Here is a 20,091-nt window from a genome sequence, read left to right on the forward strand (position 1 = left end):
TGTATTTATCTTTCCCTGTCTGCTCCCTCCTTCCCTCCCCTCTCTCCTTCCCTTTGGGTACACGCCCTCCTGCTGTCCTTTCACGGTCTGAAAGATAAAAGAAAAGGGGGTGGTAGCATAATGAGAAAGGAGAATGGAGGGTCAGAGCAGCACTTGTCAGAATGGGAGTGGTTTCACAGAATGGGAGGAGTCTCACAAAATGGACCATATGGCTGCTTATAAGAGCAATCAGTCCAATACAGAACAATGGGCTGATGGTGAGAGAGGCAGAAAAAGTAGTAAATCTGTTATTTTGAAGAAAAAAATAAAACATTTAATTCCAAGAGGGTTATTAGAGCTGATATAGAGCTGCAGTGGATCAGGCAAACAGATTAAGTGAAGAAGGCTACAGGAACCAACAGAACTGCAACACAACAACAGTGTTCCACCATGTTACATCCCCAGGAATCCCATTGTTGTGGAATTACTTGTGAGGAGAGTAGAGGTTTCTAGAATAGAGGGATGTGGCTCTTGTAAGAATGTGATTACATCCCTGTTCAGTGAGGCTGTGCAATATTGCTGGTTTGGCATCAAGCCGCTGCACCATGGCAATGCCAATGCTGTCAGCATGGTGTCTGACCTTGGAAACACCACTAAGGATACAAGGAGGAGTGCAGGGGAAGGACAGACATCACTCCCTCACATGCTCTTTTCTTTGGTTCCACATGCATCTGGTCATGTGGGTGTGTCACAATCAAAACCAGCAGTCACTTCTGTACACATTTACGCTTAAATTTTATGCACTAAATCTTAGTGAAGGTGCAAGACACAGAAATCTACAGAAAGAGGAAATAAATATGAGTGCACTAAAAAAGCACACTACAGAGGAATTGTATGAGTTAAGTTAGAACCAATTACTCTGGCTCATGTTACCACAGCCCATTGTGAATGAAGACCTAGGAGGTAGTGGGTTTGATGGAGGGTGACAGCTGTGTTAGTAATCCCCTCCTCACCTTAATGAATCATCAGTGCTCTTGCGATTCATTACCTCTGTCCAGTTCCCACACTCTCATTCAATCTCCATACCCTCATATGTACTCCTATTGTCCAGCTGCTGGCCAGTGGCTCTGAGTGACAGCAGATTTCTAACAGTGGGGATTACATGTTGAGTCAAGTCTACTGGGCCCTTTTACCAATGGAGCTTAGCAGTGATAAGTTTTGGTTTTCAGCAGGGTATACTAATGAGCGATACAGTGAGACCGAATGAGGGACTGAGGGAGGGGGAGGTGATGGAGCTGGGTTTGTAAAATAAATAGGCGGGGCAACACCATTCCACCCTTGAACAGGGTACTGCACCTCAACTGTTCCAGTAAACATCCAGCTGTATTAATGAATAAGATTTAAAATACAAGACAATAAATAATGTGATATGATGTGATAAGTAGGCGTAAAATAGACAGGCATACATAGACAGACAGACATACTCTAAAGGCACTGAGCATGGTCAGCCAGACTCTTCAGGTACTCAGCATGCTAAAAGTGAGCCAGACTCTGTATTGAGTTAAGTATTGAGTCAGAGAGAACTGAACACAACAGGCAGAGTGCGTAGAGGAGGAAAAAGGAATACTGGAGAAACGTGTGAATATACAGAGAGAAAAAAAACAGTATGAACATCAAGTTGAGATGATCCCTTACATTCATAGTGTGTGTGTGTGTGTGTCTATGTGGTTAAGGGGTATACTCATCCCTGCTCTTTAAATATTGAATAGCTCCTGCTGTGAGGATGTGTAGAAGAGGGGGATAGAGGGGAGGGAGGGCAGGAAATAAACAAGAACATGCCCCTCTGGCCCCCTTTCCACCTCCCCGAGGGTCAGTCTGTCTGGGACAGAGAGCGGCAGAAGGAGAAATGGACAGAGGAAGAAAAGAGGAATAGCCTTAACCCACAGACCCCCTACAGGGTTAATTATTTAAAACCAGCCTCCCCGCTATCACTGCAATTTGGCCTAAATTCCTTTAAATTTATAATTCATAGTCACTGGGCAGGTGTTGTGTATGTTTCTGGTATATCAGCACTAGCCTTCCTCTGTGATCGGTCTAAATCCTCTCTGATGCACCAGCTGCACTGACTTCTGTCCTGAGGTGAATGTCTATCATATCAGCAGAAAAAAACTCCATTCTCTCCCAATAAATCACTCTGGTGCACTGCAGCATGACTGACACCCAGGGAGATCACATTCTGAGGGCTGCTGACTGCCCCCCAGGTTTGCACCAGTGACTGACCTATCTTTAGAGTTACATGACTGTGGATCAAACCAAAAAACTTCCCATGTCAATGTGGGACACTGTAATCACAGGGAGACTTAACTGGTACACATGCAGGTGCAATTACTTGTATATAAAGACATTCTCAATGAGCAGTTTGATTACAAAAGTAAGAAATCCCTAACTGTTGACTGTATATATCCTTAAGTAAAGAGGGACAGTTTTTTCCTACATAACATGCTGAAAATCACTGGTTTGTCTCAGTCCTCAGGACTGCTTGATCTGATTTATCAACAAAGTTTATAAACAAAATTTGTTTTTAGGCTGTGCAGGTCAAAGACAGAGAAGCTTCCTAACAGTGGTGTTCTGATCCAGGGCCCCAATGATCCTAGGAGAGCTCAAGAACTCTTTATCCTGTGTGTGCGTGTGTATGTGGGTGGCTGTGTTAATGTATATGCATGTGCATGTGTGTGCGCATGTGTGAGTGTGTTTGTGTGTGTATGTAGTTGAACAGCTTCTTTCCTCAGGCTATAATCCTTTCAAATAAGGACCCTTCCCATTGCACTTTAATTGTCCATCCTACAGATCCCACAATGTTTGCACAAAACTCACTGCACAAATGGCATTGCGCAGTTTCCTTATGGTATTGTATTGTTTTGTATTATATAGTTATAGTCCTGTTTGCATTTATGTTTTAATGTTGACACCTGCACAAAGAGAAATTCCTTGTACATTTGTAGTTGGCGAATAATGTTCTGATTCTGATCCTGATTCTGGTTCTGATGTGTGTGTGTATGCGTGTGTGTGTGTGTGTGTGTGTGTGTGTGTGTGTGTGTGTGTGTGTGGGTGTGGGTATGTGTATATGCATGTGCATGTATGTGCGCATGTGTGAGTGGGTTTGTGCATGTATTTATTTGCATGTGTGTGTGTATAATTCTGACAGGTCATGGCCTTGAAGAGACACTCCTTACCACCTGAAGGCTTGCAGTGTTCAGACAGTGGAGTCTTGCAGGACATGTATTTTCTTTGCCTGTTATTCTGTAAAATCCTCCTTCTCCCTTTCTCCCTTTTACCCTCTGCTTCTGTATTTCTGTACTGCTGCTTTCTTTTTTCTTTCTCTCCCTCTCTCTGTCTCTCAGTGTCAGGGGTTAATTTCTCTGACAACAAGCTGGAAAAAATGGTTGTCATTGGGGGGGAAACAACCCACTCCCCTCTCTCAATCTGTTTCCATGACAACAAGGTCTTCTCAGCATCCCCCACACTAACACACACACACCCAACACAGTCATACGTGTACACGCACTCAGATACATACTTATTCAGAGTCAAGAGGACTTGCTATTCTGAAGCTAACACTTTAACTCTCCCTCTCTCCATTTTGTCTCTCTCTCTCATGCTGTCTCTCTCCTAACAGTCAGGTTTATTTATTTATTGATGTCTCTTCCCTCTGGACACAATAATAATGGATGAATAAAAGAAGAGGTGAATAATTAAAGCCAAGGAGGAGCCTGTTATGAGCAATGGGATTTCGAAAAAGGGAGAAGTGGAGGGATGGAAAGGAAGAGAGAGGGATGGGGGGAAAAAGATCAAAGGCGATTCTCTGTAACAACAATTAATGAGAAAGATTCAAGGATCTCCTCACTGCGAAGACAGAATGTGATGCTGCTAACAGTGTGGCAAAAATGTATTATAATATCTCAGTTAGACCTCTGTCTGTTTGTGAATCACCCACAATACCAATAAGTTAAAATCAGACGGGCAAGGGGTGAGAATGTTGTCTTCATCTCTGAGTCCATTAGAATGCTAAATGGCTAGGCAGCAATACTGATAACACAAGTACTCTGAGCTGTCAAACAATCAGTCAGTCAATCAAACAGCCAATCAGGAAATTATTTTTGAAGAATGAAAGAAGATGTTGGAAAAATGTTAAAAAAAAAAAAAAAACTCACCAGAGAAGATGATAGAGTATCTCTCTTTTTTCCCTCCTCTTCTCACAAACCCCCAGAATCAGACAAATGGAGAAACTGCAGCCTAAAAATCTAAGGAGACAGAGACAAAGATACATTTAATCATTGCAGCTTCAGGTATTTGATTAATTGTCCTGAACACACACTTGTGCACACACAAGCTAAACACTGATACAACTCAGATAAGACCCACGTAATATCGCACAAAATCCACCAATAGCAAGTACTAGTGTTTAGAGAGACAGAGAGGGAGAGAACAAGACAAGCATGCAGACATCGTATAAAGACACATCATCTTGAGCAAATAGGAACAATCATAACATGAAATTAAGTGGAAAAATTCTAATGTGACCTTCTCCCTTCCCCTCTTTCTCTCCCTCTCATCCTTGATTGCTCTCTCTCACACTCTCTCTCCCTTACACATGCACACCCTCTCTATCATCTGCCTCATTCTCATGCCATTCTCGACCTTTATTCTTCCTCTCCCTCAAAAGCTCCAAAAATGCCTCCACCATTTCTCCATTTTATTTCCTCTGCAGCTCTATTGCTCCCTTTTTGTTTTTCTCCCCTTTAACTGCCATGTCAGACATGTGACAGACATTACAGACAGGTATTGGTTATGGAGAAGAGAGGGTCACCAGCAGATGAGGGGGACATTGCAGACATATGACAGCAATACGGACAGGTGAGTGGGGTGACAAACAAGTGACAGGGTTTAAGTCAGGCTAGGGGGGTCACACAAAAATAAGGAGGGATCGCAGACACATCATGTGAGGGGGGTATACACAGATAAGAAGGTCAAAGACAAGTGAGTCATGAACAGGTGATTCAGGGTGAGAACATCATTTGCAGGTGAGAGAGGTTATAGAGAGGAGAGAGAGTTACAGAAAGGACGGATCTCTTCTGACAGCAGATAACAACAACAACAATAATAATAATAATAGTATTACTGCAGTAATTTTTTTCAAACTCCTCAAAGACTTTCTAATTTAAATGATTTTCATCATTAAATCATTTTTATCATTTTTAATCATTTTTAAAAAGGCAAAATTCGCAGTATGACATGTTTTAAAATGCACGTGTGATTGACATAGTAATGGCACAGTGAATGTTAAGTCTCCCAGTTTGTATGATCTCTCATTTGTATGCGCCATGATCGTCCGCCTGAGATTAATTTGGGAGAACTCTTTGTTGCTCCCATTAACCTTGCGGTACTCAACGCATTTTAATAAATTCGAAGGAATTTACATGCATCGAGTAAGCATCTAAGTCACTGTTACCAGTGCATCCATCCGATGTGTTATCATCCTCTAAGGATATACGTGTTCAATGGGTGCTTTGAGGTACACAGAGTATTCAGATACGCAGACTTTTTTGCGTCCCCGGCTTTCACATTACAGCGTCACTAATGTATCTAAACCGATTACCCCCGTTCTGAAGAAACACAATACACTGGCAGCGACTCCCCGTTCTCAAAGCGAGTCCATCACCACGGTAAATTCAGCCAGCGATAAGTCTCTCTGTAACGAAAAGGATTATATTCCCCGAGGGACTACTCTAATGCTTCATTTTTGTCTGCATCTGAGCGCAAACTACAACAGGTGTTCTGCTACCAAGTAGTACCCGAATAATGGAGTTCAGGTTCAATGCTTCTGACAAACGAGAGGTCGCTGCAGGCTTACATTTTAACTGAAGTAACTGAAGCAAACAGAGCCATTTTGAAGTTTGACATGGAAATCGCTTAAGTAATTAAGTGTGTAAAGCCTACTTTTTAAGAATTCAGCACTTCCTCACTATGGACCAATCCTTTTATACCTGTATTGTTATCTCCCAGCTCATATGTGTCGCAAATGTATACACATACGTACTCACATAAATACACACGCGCGCGCATACAGGCACTGACTATTCCTCAGAAATCCCTGGTTGGTTACAATATCATGTGGGTAATTGACTGACAAGTAGTCAGTTTGGAGAGATTTGACTGCCATTCAAATAGTCTTTAGAGCGAGAGTAAGAGAGAGAAACAAAGTGCACAAGCTATGTGTGCATTAATACAGCAAACGATAATTGAATGTGTGCCAGCTCCCTCACGTGTGTGAGAGACTCAAATGCACTCTCCCTGTGTTAATGTGTCAGTGCATGGTGGTGTGTTTGGTACTGTGTGTGTTACACTCTGCTCTTATGTAAGGTATCAATATCACCCCCCCCCCCCCCAATCACCATGGCAACCCCTTGACTCCAGCAGCACACAGCAATATTTTCCCCTCCCCCATTTCCCCATCCCCCCCCTGCCCTGCATCTTTCATTCTGTCTCTCCTTCCCTCTCTCTTTCTCTCTCCTCATCTGTCACCTCTTTCCTCATCTCCCCTTCTTCCTCTCCCTCTGTTCTCTCTGTTGGTCTCCATCACTCCCACTGTCTCCATGCTTTCTGAGTGTTATCAGTGGCTCCAAATGTCCTCTTTTTTTTGAAAATGGCACATTCTCATCATCTCTGTATGTCTTTCCCTCTGCCCATATACCTCCCCATCTTTTATCCCCTCTCCCTCCCCTCCCAGCCCTATAACTGTCTGTTCATATTGGTCTGGTTACAAATACACTAAACTGTACACATTCATTTGTGGCATTGCATATTCAAAATGCTGTGTTTGAATGTTGAAAAGCATGAAATAAACCATTTGAAAACTTGTTTCACATTGAGCACAAGGCATAATAATGTGCTTTTCATTCTGAAATATAATGCAAGCTACAAAATTATGATCCATGAAGTCTGTACTGCTTTATTACAAAATAAAGGCATAAAATCTATATATCCAGTCTAAAAATGATACAGAGGGAAATTTTCGCCTGTTTGAAATGTATCTTATAGGTATTTGCAGACAGAATGTTGGTTGATTGAGGTGATCATACATAGACTGCAAGGGATAATTCTGAACTCATGAAACAAAGCTGGCCTCCCACGCCATGCTGCAGCAATATCAGCACATCACTATTGAGTTGGGCCCTTCAGTAGTAAGGATGGAATGCATGGTTACCAGGCTCTTCCTAGTAACATCCCCCTGCCATTCAGGCATTACTGCCACAACATAATACATCTCCAGCTTGTTAGATTGTGGCATTTTTTTTACATCAATGTATGGCTTATGGCAATGCATGACATTCTGTTAGGCTGGGCCTGACTCTAAGTTTATTTAGTGATATTATTTTCAGGGTCTGAAGTATTGAATAATTAAAATCTTTCAGGTAAAATAATATGATATAATATAATATAATATAATATAATAATAATAATAATAATAATAATTACTCAGTAATATACATGTACTCATAACAGATCCATATTTGCATCAGCAGCATCAATAGCACCTTACACATCAATTGTACTGTAATACCAAAGTATTTTGCTTCACAAAGGTTGTGCACTGTCACTGTCAGTACAACATAACAGTACAGTTGGAACTTTGTTACTCTTTCCACAAATACATTGATACTAGAAGTTTGCTAAGAATCCCACCAGGGTACAGCTTCATCTTATTTTGCCATTTTAGATGGGTATGCCATTACACTGAAGAAATTTATGCTCATGTTAACCCTAACTTGAATGAAGAGATGCTTTCTTCCTCATAGATGATGTTTTCATCTCTTTCATAAGTGGTTTGCCCTTGTTGGAAAACTGCTGTTAGTGCAGGAAAGGTTCAAAAGGGTCTGTGAACACAGCATGTACTGCAGGAATATAATAAGGAAAATTATTTCATAAAAATATTTAATAAAAGGGAGTAGAAAACACATTATTGTATTAATTTGCATGGATGATCAATTATATTTTTAACTGTGTGTGGCTATTTTTAACACATATCTGTCTATGCAGTGGTGTTCCTCCAGCCAGCTGTGTCCCTATCTGCAGCTGCCAGATATGTCTTCAAACAGTTATGTCACCATATGCGACAACACGTAATGCTGTTGATGCTTAATGTCTGCAAAACCAAGGACATTTCATGACAGGAACACACACACAACTCCATCACTCATTTTGACACAGTGGAAACAATTAGGGCTTTTTTCTTTACAGTTCTATCCCACAGGGTCTGTCTCTACATCAGTATATCCATCTGTCCCCTCTGAGCAAAGTCCCTTATCCTCCGCAGACTCATCTGCTCTCTTTGAGTGTCACTTCCCCCTTTTTTGTCTCTTTAACCCCCCCCCCCCCCCATTCTGTCTCTCTCCAGTACAGTTTCAGTTCAATAACCTTTATTAACAAACAACAAATATGCATCCATGTTGCCAAGGCAAAGCAAAGGAAAAGCAAAATCGGGCACGAAATACATACACACACACACACACACACACCGTTCTGATGTACAAATAATATATAATAATATACCTCCCTTTTCAGTGCATCCTCCCTCTATGTCTTTTTCAGCTTTCTTCCTCCCTCCTTTTTCTCCCTCTGTGTCTATCTCAGTCCAGCTGTGTCCAGTTCTCTGCTGTCTCCCTCAGTTAGGTTATAGGAGGTGACATCAAGGCTCAGAGCAGGGAAAACATGGCAGCACTGACCTTTCCCTTGGGCTGCAGGATCAGCAAGCACACACACACATTCACTTGCACAAAGACGACACAGACACAGATTCACACACACATATGCACTTGTACAAAGACACAGACTCACAAACACACACACACACACACACACACACACACACACACACACACACACACACACACACACACATACACACACACATACAAACACATGCACACACATGCACTTGCACAATGACACAGACTCACACACACACGGAGGACTGTAACCACATCGTCAACAAGGAACTGTCAGTAACTCCTTATTTCTACTGTAGGCCACACTTCACAAAAAATACAGGAGTGAGGCTGGGAAAACAGAGGTGTGCACATAAGAGGATGATCCATTCCCTCATTTTCATACTCAAATCAAGACCCTGGACCTGAAACTGTGGCAGAGCTTCAAAGAGCAGCTGTGGTTCCAAGTCTAGGTGTAGTACTGTCATCCCCCCCCCCCCCCCCCCCAACACACACACACACACACACACACACACACACACACACACACATACACCACACCCCATACACACGGTGAGAGGCGTCATTGGGACCAAGAGCTGGAGAATGCAGATAGAGAGGGGAGAGATGGATGGACAGATGGAGTACCAGATATAGCCACAGCCCAGCCCTAGTCTGAAGGATTTTCAGCTGTTTGTAGTTGAGCTTTTTTCCCCAACAGAGGCAAAGAGGAGACAAAATGCATAATATTGACAAGAAGAAAAAGCACATCAGCCTACAGAAAATAACAAATTAAAATGGGGATTTGGGAGGTGTGAAGAGGGTTGGAGGTAACCCATAACGGGGGAAATGAAAGTGCTAGGGAGACAGTGGGGACACAGAGGGTGTCTTCATATTGGCAACATACAGAAAGGCAATATATAATCTAAGGGATTTAAAAATGACTTCACACACAAGTCCATGAACTTAGAATAATAACAATACAATAATAATAGTAATAATAATAATAATAATCTGTTTGATATGTGAGCATGTGAATGCATATATCTGCATGTGGGTGTGCACAACAGCCTGTCGGTGCATGCCAGTGTCAGTTCAGATTCTTTGAATACTGCAAGTATGAGCTTTTCAGCCTATCTGAGTCTATGTCTCCACATCTACACCCCTGTCCATCCACCTAACTCCCCTTACACACTCCTCTTTGCTTCTAAGTGTTTCGTTTCCATTATTGCCAAAATATTCATGGCTATGGGTACATAACCAATAAGCCTGCATACCCACACTCCCGTACACCCATCCCATCCCACCCCTTCTTGTCAGGCATCAGCTCATACAATTATTTATTTACCTCATTATGCCGGGAAGTGTTGGTCAGGTCTTCTCTTGTGGTTCTGTCTCTTTCTCTGTCTCAGGTTGTGTCAGTGTTGACTCCTCCCTCATACCCCCCGGTCTTTCTGTGATGCTTTCTCACACTGTCAGCTCCCCCTCCTCTCCCTTTAGTGTCTCTAGAATCAGTCCCCTCCCATCGCAGTCTACCGTCTGTCTCTGTGTTCACTTCACTCTCTCTCTGAATTTCACTCTATAATTCCTCTGTCTCTGCTCTACCTCACTAGTACACTCAGAATCTTTCTCTCGCTGTCCTAGGGCAAATCCTACACATGAGGGAGCAGGACGACAGCAGACAATGTAACTGGTGTTATGTTAATCCTCATTAAACTACAGGTGTTCAGCTACAGCAGCGTGTGGTATGTCCTGTCCATTACAGACAATTTATGCTGTACACGCACAATTACACTCTGAAATGTAATGCATGCTAACATGACACTTCAGCTGAGAGAGCAGAGAACAGAGAGAGAAAGTAAGAGATACTGGGACAGAGAGAGAAAGCTAGAGATACTGGGACAGAGAGAGAAAGCAAGAGATACTGGGACAGAGAAGGGAAGCAAGAGATACTGGGACAGAGAGAGAAAGCAAGAGGTAATGGGACAGAGAGGGGAAGCAAGTGATACTGGGAACGAGAGGGAAAGTAAGAGATACTGCGACAGAGAGATATACAGGTCAGCCAGAGAGAGGTGTAGTAGTATGTTGTGTGAGGAGTTGTGCAAAATAAATGTTAGCCACCCCCAGGTAAAGGTGTTTGTCAAGCAAATGAGACAGAATATTATCCTCTCCTATCAGTTCAAATGACCATGTGCTTAGGACTCCCAAGCAGCTCAGTCAGTAAATGTGTGTGTTCTGAGTGTAGGCTGAATCCTATCAATCAGACATCCCTGGTGGGAGTCTGGGCTTTGTTACTGACCATATGGTTTGTGGAACTCCATTATCTAGGATTGCTCAGTTCTATTCTACATCAGCACCTCCTAGCAACACTTACTATAGTGGACTGTAGGGTGAAAAGCTCCTAAAAATATCCATTGCCACTGAGGAGTGCACATGCCCTGCCTCAGTGCTTCCAACGTGAGTGTGGGAGGCAAAGTAGTGAATCAATCAGGAAGCGGTCAACTGGCAATTCCAGAGTGGGTGTGAAAAATGGGGGAAAAAGACCATGAGTTTGACATGCTGGTTGAGGATACACAAGCAAACAAACACACTTCATCTAACCTGGCGGAAAATGAGGTATGGAGAAACTAGGGCTGTGTATGAGGTTTGATATTGAGCATTTTATTTATGCCTCTCTGAGAGCAGCAATGAACATTTTATCAGGGAGAGACAAGGACAGTGGTAGTGGTAGTGGTAATGCTGGTGGTGGTGGTGGTGGGGGGGGGGGGGGGGGGGGGGGCGTGGGTGCGAGGTACAAAAGAGAGACGTAGGGGGAGGTGAGGGTTGCAAACCTGACACTGGTAATGCACTGAGGCAATTGTACCATGAATAGATTTGGTGTGTGATTAATTCAAATGCATTCAGCTGTCTTTAGTAATGACAGCTGGAGTGGATGACGGACATGCATGTTTATGCCTTCCTGCCCATCTCCCTCCACTGAATCATTAAGTGGGTAACGTTTTGATCACAATGTAGGAGTGCAATTAAAATCTCTCTACACTCTGAGTGAAAAGCAGCCTGGTGTAAAACAGGACCAGCTGTGGTGTGACTGGACATTATTAGACAATTGGAAGTGACGTGCATCTGTGAATGTTCAAATGGGTGGGTTAATGACAATTTAGAGCCCTGCATACAGGTGTCTGCTATGCAATGCAAAATGTAAAGTAATATGATAAACAAGGAGTGTGAAGCAGTCATGCAGAGTTGCTTTTCCTTCTGTCCTTGGCTCAAACACTGAAGAACTGCTCTCTGATGAATCCTACAATGAAGCACAACCTCTGCAATTCTTTGGGGAGAATCTGAGAAAACACTTTTGTGGCATTTCCCAAAGGGAAATATATGACATTAATTGCACTTAAACTGAGACAGTTTTTTTTTCTCCCAGGGCTCCAGTGACATATTCCCTGTACTGTATCTCTCCCTAAAGATGTAATGAGACAATACAGAGAATGAGCATGTAATGGGACAGAGCAAAGAGTGAGTGTGTAATGAGACAATGTACAGAGGGCATGTAACAGCACATGGCTATGTGTAATAAAACATTACAGTGAGGGTTTAATGAGACAGCACAACGATTGCGAGTGTAATAGGACAGCACAGTGTGTGTATAATGAGACGGCCTCGTGGGTGTGATTAAATTAGCATAGCATATAGGGATCATTCACTCCACTGTACATATCCCCTCCTACACTTTCTAATCCACTGGTAATGAATAGCTCAGTGCTGACAGGCTGCCACACACACAACAATCACAACATACACTATCCAGAACCACACTGACAGTAAATTCAATACGCACACACATACACACACACACACACACACACACACACAGTAAAGTCACAATATGCTGCACTTCACTCACCTACAGCGGAAACTCTATGCAGTAGTTAGTAGAGTATGCCAGCACAATGCAGTCCTGAAACGGCCGATTTCCCAGTGGAAAACTAGGGAGTGGTACAGTGATATGGGCATGCATCAATACTGCCATGATATGCCATAGTTTGCGATAGTGTTAGATATTATGCTGCATTACTCCATTTAAGTTTAATATGAACTGTGAAAGTTTAGAACTTGACATTAGCATACCAATCAAAACAATGGAAAACTACAGATATAGCACAGAACAATAATACAGAGACACCCAGTGAACCACAGTAAAAATAAGCAGCAGAAAATTCATGCCATAATACAATATTAGACCAATGTGACTTTGATTACTCTGTACAATCGAACACAGCCAGTCGCTGAAACTGCTGAAATTACTGCATACTACACATTATTACAGCACACTAAAGTACTGTGCAGTTTTTGTATTGTATCAGATTTTTTAAAAGTACTGTGTCAGATTTTGTTCTTGGACTTTGTTTGATTTTGGCTTGGCAAATGTGATTTATTTGACTTAACAGCTAGTTTGTAATGCTAATGGAAGAAATAAGAGGGAAGAAGAGGGAAGATTCCCTCCACTTTGTTCTATTTCTCCAAACAAAGACAAAGACCTGATTCTGTCAGAGAGAGAAAAAGAATAAGAGAAAGGAAACTAGAGAGAGAAAAGAGGGCCAAGGTCTGAGAGAGGGAAGAAGGTCAAGGGCAGAGACAGACAGACAGGTGCAGAGAGACTCCTTATTTAACAGCATATTTATGTTCAAAAAGAGCATAAATATTCAGGAAAGAACTTGAAGTAATAAAATATTTTTTAAGAGTGAACAAATTGTAAAAGAACAAAAAAAGAAACCCAGCTAATGAAGCAAGAGAGAGAGGAGAAAGTGAGGCAGAAGAACAAAAAATTCAGTCTGGACAGAATGCAAAGGAATTCCCAGAGTCACTCTTCTGAGTTCCTCTTTCTCTCTTTCTGCTTTAATGTCTCTTTTCCAACCTGTCAACACACCCACACCCTTCTTTTCTCTTTTTTCACTCTGTTTTTTCTGTGGTGGCCCACTGTGCTTTGTCAGAACAGATTACACCAATATTGAACAAACTAGAATTGAACATGAGCAGAAATATTATTTATGCATTAGCATTTAAAATTTTTCAAACATGATTCACGAGAATGAAACATTTGAGATTCCATGAATTCTGTAATAAAACATACACACCATATATTGTTTTGAGGGTACAAACATCCACCTTTCCACCAATTCTATAATTTTCCTTTGTTTAATTTTTCAATTATAAACGAAAAATGTCAATGTTACACTGGAAGCTATTGTGCACATTAGTGTAATTCCATCAACAATAACATGTTTGACTGGATTATCTGAGGCCGGTGTCACTTTGTGAAGATCATCTAAAATGTTCAGTAAAATATGAGGTTATAGTATTATATGAATTTACAGTTGTGTTATGTAAGAAATATAAGTCATCAACAGTCTTTATGTGGGTTAATACAAAGACAGGTGATGTTAATATTGACACAGAGTGTTAATCATGATCTGTCAGCCAGGTGTCTTCTGGTGAATTCTGCAGGTGTATTCTGCTTCTGAATAAACAGAACAGTTGTTGAACTGGTTGCCTTGTGTCATGTTTGTATTTCAAACGTTTAACTCATGGATTAAATCCAAAACACATCAGACATTATCAGTGGAACATGTCTCTAACATAGCCTCACTGAACAATTCCATTTTACAGCTTTGATATTGTTGTCTAATATTATTACATTAAATGTCATAATCCTCATGAGATCATGTTTCTATTTTTGTAAGGCTTGCCTTGGTGCAGCATTGCTGAGTACATGATTAATATGATAAATGCTGTTATGAGAATGGAACAAATGAGGGCATTTGTTCCATTGAAATTGATGGCATTATTACATTGTCAGCACTGCTTTGACCACAGCTGTATGATTGGCTAAGACTGTAGAGCTGTGTGTGTGTGGTGTGTGTGTGTGTGTGGTGTGTGTGAATGTATGTGTGTGTGAACGTATGTGCGTGTGAAAGTGTGTGTTAATATATCTGTAGTTATGTCTAATTCCTTTCAGAAACACATCAGTTTGATTACGATCAAACAAAGACACTTGTGCCTGACAGCGAAGGTATTGCTATATGAGGGATCCATGTGGACTGCTATAGTAAAAATATTTATCCCAACAGCTGAGCAGTATCTTAACCAACGTAAAGAGTCCCCCTGATTTTCCCATTAGAGATATACAGACATATGGCTTGACAGAGATTTCTTTTGACTGTATTGTCAGGTTGTGTGTATGTATGGTGTTACAGGCATAAGGCACATGGGGTCTGTCCACAGCCTGCCTGGTGCTGAAACACCACAGTTTCAGTTGTGCCCCCACGCCTGCCTTTGTACCCTATGTCAGCCCATACCTAGTCTCTCTCCCTTGTGCTCCTATTCTCTCCTTCCCCCCTGCACAGCCACACTTCCTATTTTCATGCATTCGTTAACATCCTTACTCTTCATAAACACTCTCTCTCCCTCCCTTTCTCCCTCTCTCTCTCTCTCTCTCTCTCTTTATACCCACTCTTTCTCTCTGTCTCCATTATGCATTCACCTCCCCGCTGTCTCCCTGTTGCTCCATTTTCCTCTTCAGGTTCAAATTCAAACCGGCTTTACCAGCATGAGAAGTAAGGCATTTGCATTGCTAAGGCACTAATGCTACACAAACAAAACAAATGCAGGACATGCAATGTAAATGAGTGATTTATTCCTGCATCTCACTGGAGGAGCTACAGAGACCTTCCCCCCTCTTTATTAACTGGGGAGGGGCAGTAATGGAGTGGAGAGGGCTTTTAATGCTAGCAAGGAATTTGAAAAGGGTATAAATTTGTGTTCTCTCTAACGGTGTATAACCTTTCAATCAGAGACCAAGATGATAAACTTTCTCACTTCCATGTCTCACTCCATTTATCACCCTTGTCCTGTTTCATCCATCTGTCCATCCCCTCTGTGACCTTGTACTTCCCTTCCCCTCTTCTCTCCCACTCCCCCACCTCTCTCGTGCACTCTCAGGTTGTGTATCAGAGAAAGCATATATTACTGGTGCAGATGAAAGCACTCTTCTCTTACGTCTCCAACACCCCGCAACCCTCCAGCAGACAGCAAAGATATCCAGATGCAGTGGCCATTCTATAAGCAGAATATTTCTGACTATATTGTCAGGTTTATGCAAACATTACAGGTACCTGTTAACACAAACTCATTGGACCAGAACACCTTCAAAATATCTGCAATATACATGTTTACATCACAAACAGTGGAGTTTGGCTGATCTGAAAGATTAAATTTTCTTGTTTCTTTAAATGAGAATGTTATTCATTTTACAATTTTAAAACTTGTTACAATGGCTATTAGTGAGACAAAATGTGCAACATTAAATTTTGCTGGATTACATAAAGACCAGTTTTTACATTGTTATGTATCTCTCTCTTATATCTATCTCTTATATAAAGACAAACGTTTTGCTTTATTCACTCAGGTGTGCAGATATCACTCCTCTGAGCATTTACATTGTGCTAAAGCAGAGGAGGTTGTCCACTATGCCTACGTCATCAACACACAGCTGGAATTTAGGATCATAAGCAGAGCTGCACCCATGATTTCTTCATCGTAAAAAGAGTCAGATGTAATTTCGTGTCTCCACTTCATAGAGAAATGCTGCATGGCTATACATGCTTGAATTCAGTGAGATACAATTTAATAACAAAGTTGGAAAAATAGAGACACAAAGAGAGAGAGCTGTTCCTGACCTTCAGAAAGACACACTGGCACACTTCACTGTGATGTAAGAAGTGGCAAGTACTGACACACTGCTCTATGATGTAAGAAGTTGGCAGAAGTGATATAAGGAAAGGGCAGTACTTACACACTGCACTGTGATATAAGGAAAGGGCAGTACTGACACAGCGCTCTGCGATATAAGGAAAGGGCAGTACTGACACACTGCACTGTGATATAAGGAAAGGGCAGTACTGACACACTGCACTGTGATATAAGGAAAGGGCAGTACTGACACACTGCACTGTGATATAAAGGGAAGGCACTGCAGACACACTGCGCTGTGATATAAGGAAAGGGCAGTACTGACACACTGCACTGTGATATAAGGAAAGGGCAGTACTGACACTGCACTGTGATATAAAGGGAAAGCACTGCAGACACACTGCGCTGTGATATAAGGAAAGGGCAGTACTTACACACTGCACTGTGATATAAGGAAAGGGCAGTACTGACACACTGCACTGTGATATAAAGGGAAGGCAGTGCAGACACACTGCGCTGTGACATAAGGAAAGGGCAGTACTTACACACTGCACTGTGATATAAGGAAAGGGCAGTACTGACACACTGCACTATGATATGAGAGTGACACAGAAGAAGGATTTATGCGTGTTCATCAATGACAGCAAAGGGCTTGGACCTAGACCAGCATGTGATGATATATAACAAGGCTGCACTGGACCAGACTAATGAGCCATTTACTTTGGACATCTTGACAACTTTCCTCAACTCAAAACAGCTCCAGCATAAAGCCCATACAGTACATCCCTCCCTTTCCTGTCGCTCAGGTCCCATAGCTGTTTTCATAACCTCTCCCATGTCTGGTTGAGGGCAGATGACAGAGCAGCACTCTCTCTCTCTCTCTCTCTCTCTCTCTCTCTCACACACACACACACACACACACGCACACATTTTCTCTTCCTTCAGCCTCTCTTTGTTTCTCTTTCTTTCTCTCCTGCCATCATGATATATATTTAAGAAATGTACACTCTCTCCCTGGGTGGGTAGGAGCGTTCTTATGCAGAAGGACAGAAAAGATGAAAAATCTGCAGGCAAACAGAAGTGGGATCAGGGAGATTTTTCACAGATGAGTAAACAAATGACTGTTGAGAAATCTGCACTGCGGGAGTGATATGAACAGTGTGTTATCAAACAAGTTTGTATACTATTGAACAAATAAACTACCAACCAGCAGTTCACACTCAACACCAGTCCTGCTGACCAATGAGCCCATTATGCTCATTACAGCTTTTACACACTGCCACCCTTACCCAGGATTACTTATACAGCACACATTTTGATACCCATTTATACAGCAGGGTGCTTACTATAAGCAATTCAGGTTAAGTACCTTGCTCATGGGTACAACATCAGTGCCACACCCAGGATACACCCAGGATACAAACCTGGTTAGGGTCAGTTTCTCTAACCACTACATTACACTACTGCCCCAATGTAATGTAATGAGTAAAATAATATAGCTTTTCTAAAATATGACCTTGTCTTAACATGTTGAACTCCACAGGCATGCATAAACATAAGATAATAATAGATGGTAAAATAACAACAAACATGCACAATGCAGCAAATCACATAATATGAACAGCATATAAATTATTTCATTTAAGTATAACACACAATATCCTGTTGAATGCTGAGAATCCATCAATCTCCAAGGATGATTCAGCCAATAAAACAGGTTATCTATAATTTTATAAACAACATTTATGTGCCAATGAATTGTATAGTTACTGGGAAAAGACAAAATAATAAGATAAATACTACAGTATAAAATACTACAGCTATAAATGATAAAAACCTAACAACTAACAACAATTACACTGCATCCTCCAAAAATAGTTTTTCTGCTTTGAATTAGAATTATTGCAACAGATATTCTGTAAGACTATGATAACATTTAACCAACAAAATTACCACCATAATATAATTTAACATTTAATATCAAACCTTCACCTTGTACAGCATGCAGCTGTTGGCAAATTATAACAAGGTATGTTCAATGGAAGATACCAACCACCACCTGATTGCTCATTAAAATAAAGGGATCTGTGAGAATATTTGTGCGATGCACTGTGTTTGCCTCACCTTTCCAGGTGAAAAGCTGGTGCCTGCAGTCAGTTTTTCCTCCTTCCTCTGCAGCTCTGTGCTCCCTGCTTTTTCTCCCTTATCTACTTCTGTCTGTCTCTCCCTCCTCTCTGATACACAGACTTCATCCTTGGCTCTATGCTGATGCTGCAGTGATACAGAAAACACGCCCTCCCAGCCCCCCAACACCCCTCCTCCCCCCCCCTCTCTCTGATTCGCAGTTGAGAAGAGGTGACATCACTCTCTCTCTCTTGCTCTCTCTCTCACACACTCAGACATACACACATTCTCCTTCTCTGTTTCTCTTCCTCCTTCCCTCTGCCCCCCCCCCCCCCCCCGTTCAGACTGCTGGCAGTGCCCACTTCTCAACAATTTGTCCATAAAATGTAATTTGTTCTTCTGTGGGTCAGAGCAAGTTTACTGCTGGGGGGCATGATGAAACAGTATGGCTCCTTATGCTCACATGTAACACCAGATTCAAATTCTGTTTGTGACTTTGCAAAATGCAGTATTACCAAAACAGGACTGCAAGGCTACCTTCACAAGATTGTCAGTTTCAGGTGTGTATTCATGTGTTTCTGTCTGCCCTCTCTTTTATTTCTCTCTCTAGTTGTTAAATAAAAATATTTGTTTTCCCTCACTGTCCTTTCTGTCTAACAGGATGTAATTCACTATTTAGCATAAATGAATGGTTACGGTGGCTTTAATAAACTGATCTGGGTCTTTCCATCACTGTCCTGCTTGCAAGACTGCAGAGCAGGTAAAAATGAGTGAGTTATTCAGTTACAATGTCCAGCACTGTACAGAAGTTGAGAAACATTGCTCTTTATCTCTGACTGAAGAGATACAGAGAGACAGACTGACTGCTTTAAGCGATATATTGCCTCTTGCAAAACATTGATATGCAAATGAAATGTGACAAATGGCTTTATGTTTGCATAGAATTATACCTCACACATTCAGGCACTTTGTCAACAGATTAAGTCCTTCCCCTTGATGTGTGATTGGAAAATCCCTCACCTTACCTCCACCGCTCAAGACTGAGCTGCAAGTGAAGGAAATGTTGACAAAAAAATCTTAACCATTGGAACACAGTAAACATGACTGTGGAAAGAGTAATATATTCTGAGGTGTGCTGTGGTGTACTGGTGAGGGAAATGAGTGTATCTCCCAAAGGCAGAAACCCTGGGTACTGCTGTTGTACCCTTGAGCAAAGTGCTTAACCTTAACTGCCTGAGTAAAATTTCCACTCTGTATAAATGGATGATATGTAAATGTAAGTTATGTAAAGCATCCAGGTTGAGAGCATCTGCTAGGTAACTAAATAATGTAATACTGTAATTTTCCTCTTACACACTCGTTATCGGAATTAACATTTCCAGACTTGCATATGGGGTGCCAATCCTACCCCCACCCCCACAGGTCTGGGTCCCTGAGGGACAGACAGAAAGAAAGAAAAAAGAAAGCAAAATGC

General features: G+C 41.7%; 1 long non-coding RNA gene across 1 annotated transcript; it reads right to left on the bottom strand.

The window, feature by feature from the left end:
* Nucleotides 1-34: 34 nt before the first annotated feature.
* Nucleotides 35-18,723, bottom strand: LOC118780194. Its single transcript, XR_005005073.1, has 3 exons — nt 18,618-18,723; nt 4,191-4,280; nt 35-87 (listed from the first exon to the last, which is right to left on the bottom strand). It is a non-coding gene; the product is annotated as an uncharacterized LOC118780194 (long non-coding RNA).
* Between the last annotated feature and the right edge of the window lie 1,368 nt (nt 18,724-20,091).

The sequence above is a fragment of the Megalops cyprinoides genome, chromosome 7, assembly GCF_013368585.1.
Source record: "Megalops cyprinoides isolate fMegCyp1 chromosome 7, fMegCyp1.pri, whole genome shotgun sequence".
Taxonomy (NCBI): Eukaryota; Metazoa; Chordata; class Actinopteri; order Elopiformes; family Megalopidae; genus Megalops; species Megalops cyprinoides.